Source organism: Malania oleifera, chromosome 1 (genome assembly GCF_029873635.1).
Source record: "Malania oleifera isolate guangnan ecotype guangnan chromosome 1, ASM2987363v1, whole genome shotgun sequence".
NCBI classification, from domain to species: Eukaryota; Viridiplantae; Streptophyta; class Magnoliopsida; order Santalales; family Ximeniaceae; genus Malania; species Malania oleifera.
The window spans coordinates 60,358,057-60,364,056 of record NC_080417.1 but is presented as its reverse complement, the minus strand read 5'-3'; positions in this window follow the sequence as shown (position 1 = coordinate 60,364,056).

Below are 6,000 nucleotides of genomic sequence, written 5' to 3'. Positions count from 1 at the left end.
TCCAGTTGCCTACAGGTTGGCGTTACTGCAGAATTTGTCAAGAATTCATGACGTATCTCATGTTTCCATGTTGAGGAAATACGTCTCAAATCCCTCCCATGTGATCAGATATGAGGCACTGGAGCTTACTGATGCCTTGTCTTATGAGGAAGTGCCAGTGCAGATTTGGATTAAAAAGAGCAAGAGCTGCATACAAAAAGCATACCACTGGTAAAAGTCTTGTGGTGTAATCATGCAGTAAAGGAAGCTTCTTGGCAATTAGAGGAGCAAATGTGTCGGAGATACCCACATCTGTTCAGTGGGAACTAAAGTTAACTTATATATATTTTGATTTGTATAGTATAAGATAGGTAGTATTTCAGTTTTTTTAATTGAAAATGGTTTTGGGGTGAATTTTCTTTCAATAGTTGTAATCTCCCAAAACCCTTTTGTAACCACGGTATTCCTCCGTCATAAGTGAGGGTAATTAATAAAATGGTGATGTTTTTCCTTAAGATTGAAAATGTCATGAATGACAAATTTCGAGGACAAAATTTCATAAGGAGAGGAGAACGTAGAGACTTGAAAAATTAAATTAATAAAAGAAATGAAAGAGAAGGGAAAATGGAAGGGAGAATAACAGGGTTTCGTCGATGAACCTAGGGCCTTCGTCGACTAATGTCCCATAGATTTTGGTAATGAGGTACACGTGTTCCGTCGACGAGAAGATGCCGAGAGTTTTGGGAGTCTTAGGGAAATTTCAGGTTCGTCAACGAGTGTCGGATTTCAAATTGAAATCCAATCCATCCTATTACATTTAATACATTCATTATATTATTTTAATATTATACATACATACATACATATATATATATATATATATATATATATATATATATATATATCTACTTTAACCTATGTTATATAATAACCTTACATATATATATATATATATATATATACATATATATATATATATCTTTATTTCAATTTTTTTCTTTTCCACACTATTCTTTTTATTTTTTTATTTAATTCATTAATTTAATAATATTTAATTAATTAATCGATTAATAATTTTAATTTTTTTAAATTTAATTTTTTTTCCAAGTTATTACACTCTTCCCTCCTTAACAGAATTTCATCCTCGAAATTCATTACCCAACCATTGCTCACATTTTTCTTTCTAAAATTTATTAAGTAACTATTTCACAATCTAATACATATCATTAATCATAAACCCATACATGTGCCCCTGGCATTATTTGGCTTAGTCGAGATCAATGAGTACACTCGTGCTGGTCCACCTCTACCTAGAGGTACTTGCTGGTTTCCCCTATACCATAACCTCCGAAATTAACTAACCAACCTCATACTACACTTCAATATACTCCAATTTAAATATCAAACACCCAACTTGACCATAAACCATTTAATCACATCAGCTAAATTATTCTCCTTCAAACATTTTTTTTTTCCCACAAATCAACCAACCTAACCTTCAAGTTCTAATTTTTCTGTTCGGAAACATCACCATCAATGGATTTATCATGATTTTCTAAAGCTGGCTACTTCTTCAGAAAAACATAGAATACCATCAAGGGATTTCTGCCTCCAAGCTTAGGAAACACGACTTTGAATTCCTAACGGTATCTTAATCTACCCATCTCTATCCTTATCGCAACTCATTCCTATACTCTGGTATAAATCATTCCTAACCTAATACTCTAACATTTTGTTAGCTTTACCGTGATACCAAGAGGGGAGGTGAATTGGTATTTTCAAAATTGATGCCCTAAGTCAATCCCCTAACAGCAGTATTACACAACCTTAAGGTCAATCTAATGCAAATAAATTAACTCAATTTAAATGTATAGTAAAATTTAAATAGCTTAATTAAATTGACCAATCATGCACGAGAAAGCTGCAAATAAAGATGACGCCCAGAAATGTTATCGAGGTTTGGCAAACTACCTACGTACCCGCTTTGGCTAACAAGCACAAGGATTACCACTATAATGCTCACTTAAGCGGGTGGAGTGGCGCTTAAACAACCAGGTCAATTAGCACGGGGTTGACCTCAACCTTTACAGACAATCCTTACCGGACAGGATTACCACCCCCTTAGGCCACGCCTGGAATACAACAGTATGTTCACAATAAGACTGGTACAATGATTATACTTTCATGCAAAGCATAAAATACCCAATATATATGGTCACATACACTTCAATAATATGGATATAGTATAAGCTCAGTGATGTAAATAGTTTTGCAAACAACACTCAATAGGGTATGATCAATGGAATGTTCAAGAGTGTTCAATACAAGCTATATCTTTGAAACTAAGTAAAGCAAATTTCAATAGCAAATCAAGATTCCAAATATGTCAATCAGATATTCAAACTAGCTCAAGAGATTTTCTTCAATGAGATAAGCACACAACTGGTTTGCAAAATGTTTTGGCTTGTCCAAAATATTTTTGCACAACAAAAATCAAAGCTATGGGAGTCTTGCAACAACTACGCAAAGACCCCTAAGTTTTCTAGTCTATCTCAACAAAAGATTTATAATATGAAATCGGTGGGATAAAACTTAACCAAACTCCCAAAAAATAATATCAATAATCAATCAAGCAAATGCGAGTTTTAGCACTATCTAGCAATTACAAGCACACTCACTAAGCTCTTACAATACCAAGATGTATTAAAGGAATGAGTATTTGAGGGTATATAAGCAAAGTAGGATTTTAGAGTAGAGAAGATTCTTGGCTAATGATTTTTTCTAATTACTAGCTAATCCTTAGAAATGAGCTTATATTTATAGACAAGGTCAAAAATATAACCGTTTCGAACCTATTGGGTATTCTTAGAAAAGTTTGAAAAACACTTAAGAATAATTTATCCATTTTAACCCATATTAACCTTGGGTAAAATAAATTTAACCTGAGAAGGTTCAGGTGGCTAAACCAAGGTTTGGTCGCCCGAATAGACTCATTTTCAAAAACACTTAAAAATAGTTCGACAACCTGAGTTCTGATACGGTAGCTCAAACAAAAGTCAGTAGCATTTGTTTGTAGGTTCGGGTGCCCAATCAGTGGGTTTGTAGCTCGAATACAGAGGTTCAGTCGCCCGAACTAGTTTTTGAACTGAATTCTTCGGCAACCCGAGTTGGTGGGGGTCCCTTTCCAAGGGTTCGGGTGCCTAGGGAAGATATGTTTAAAACAGGTTCGGTCACCCAAGAGCTTGGTCACCTATTGACTTCTCAACAGTTCGGACGCCTAAGGAGTTTTGAACTCCTGGGGTTCGGTCACCTGAGCTCTCTCAAACTTCCCTATAATGTTCAATTCAATTCATATTTAACACTCATGATTATGAATGATATTTGTGCATGAGTGTTTGGGACCCAGAGTCATACTAGGGTTTTACTGAACTTACCATGTATCCAGTATGCATAACATGCAGGTGATTATCATAGTCCATATACCTAGTTACTATTACAGACCCATATTACGTTAATTGAATTTACAATATGAAAGAGAATCTTCAGGGTCTTCATATCTAGCTTCAAGTGTCATTCCGTGAAATGCTCATAAACCTGCACATACACTTGAAAACCATCAAATAAGTAAGTATTTGTCATTATCAAAACCAGATGTGACCCATAAGGTCAACATTCACCCCCTTTTTGATGATGACAAATACACCTTGCAAAAAAAAAAAGGGTATAGCCTTACAAGGCTCCCCCTAACAATTTGCATTATGTAAAAGTATTTTCCTTAAGTGCAACCCAATTTTTGCCTCTTATTCATCTCCCCCTTTTGGCAATAGAAAAAAGATCTATGAAAGTAATAGCCTTAGGCAATGGGTATGAATCATTTGTATACAAGATAAGTTTAGAATTTTTTTAAAAAATTTCGACAGCATGTCGTTTGAAAGTAGGACATTTCCCAAAAAAAATCCTATATAAAAATGACCCATTTTGAGTTTTTAAGATTTAACAGTTTATCCACAACTACTCAACTCAAATAGTTCCAATATGATCAATACATAAAACATAAATGCAATCATCATCATGCAGTAGATATAAGAATTGTGCATTGCAAAACATAATTAATTTCATGAAGTCCAAGCCAATGAAAGATATCAATAGTTATATTAGTTGTTAGACTTTGAAATTATTAGAAAGCTCCCCTTAAGTTTATGCGAACTATGAAATATCTAGGAAGCATCTCTACTATGCATGAGACCTAATTCACGTCTAATTTGTATGAACCTATCTTCTGGAAGTGGTTTAGTGAAAATGTCCACCCACTGCTCACTAGTGCATACAAACTCAAGAGCCACATCCCCTTTCTGCACATGATCACGAAGGAAGTGATGTCTAATTTTAATGTGTTTTGTTTGTGAATGTGATATAGGATTTTCAGAGATGTTGATTGTACTAGTATTATCACATTTAATTAGGACTGTATCATAGTGCAATCCAAAGTCCATAAGTTGTTTCATATAAAGAGTTTAAGCATAACAAATTCTAGCCGCAATATATTCTGTTTCGTCTGTGGATAAGGCAACTGAGTTTTGTTTCTTAGAAAACCAAAAAACGAGAGATTGCCCAAAATAGTGACAGGTGTCGCTAGTACTCTTCCTATCAACCTTACTACCAGCAAAGTCAACATCAATATAACTCACAATCTCAAAGGTAGTATGCTTAGGGTACCATAAGCCTAACTCTATAGTTCCAACTAGATACCTAAGGATTCGTTTAACTGCTAATAGATGAATTACTTAGAAGCGGTCTGAAACCTAGCACATACTAAACATAATATCAAGCCTACTAGCAGTGAGATACAGAAGACTCCCAATCATGCCACGATACAATTTCACATCAAGAGGGATCCCTTGCTCATCTTTATCAAGTTTAATGGAAGAACTCATAGGAGTACCAAGAATTTTACAATCTTCCATATTAAATATCTTTAGTAAGTCCCTAACATAATTGGATTGGCATATAAAAGTTCTATATTTAGCTTGTTTAAGTTGCAACCCCAAAAAGAAACTAAGCTCACCCATCATGCTCATTTCAAATTCACTTTTCATACATTGTGCAAACTCATTACACAACTCATAATTGGTTGCTCCAAAAATGATATCGTCAACATAAATTTGAACTAAGAGCATATCATCATTTTTGGATTTGATGAAGAGTGTAGTGTCAATCTTACCACGGGTAAACCCATTTTCTAGTAGAAAACTACTAAGCCTCTCATACCAAGATCTAATAGCTTGTTTCAATCCATACAAAGCCTTAGACAACCGGTAAACATGATCTGGATAATTATGATTTTCAAAATTGGGCAGTTGTTCCACATACACTTCCTCATTAATATAGCCATTTAGAAAAGCGCTTTTAACATCCATTTGAAACAATTTGAAATTTTTAAAAGTGACATAAGCAAGTAGTATACGAATGGCTTCCATCCTAGCAACACGAGCATATGTTTCATCAAAATCAATTCCCTCTTCTTGATTATAACCCTGGGCAACTAGTCTAGCCTTATTCCTAGTTACTACCCCATTCTCATCTTTCTTATTTCTATATACCCATTTAGTTCCAATAATTTTATGATCATTAGGCTTAGGAACTAGGGCCACACTTTGCTTCTTTCAAATTGATTAAGTTCTTCTTGCATGGACATCACCCAAGACTCATCCTCTATGACTTCTTTAATTAGGTTCTTCTTAGGACAAGAAAGCAGAATGACTCACAAGGTTCTTCAAGAAAGATCTTGTGGTTACACCATGGGATGGTTCACCTATTATTTGATCTATAGGATGGTTCCTAATGAATTTTCAATCTCTAGGCAACTCCTAAACTTCATTTTCATTGTCATTATCTTCAGATGATTTATCTTTCATTTCTGAATTTTCACTTGCATTGTTTTTAATAGATAACTTGTCTAAGCATTTTCTAATGTCAATATCGTCTTCATCATCCTTCTTAGAAAATGGATTAGATTCATCA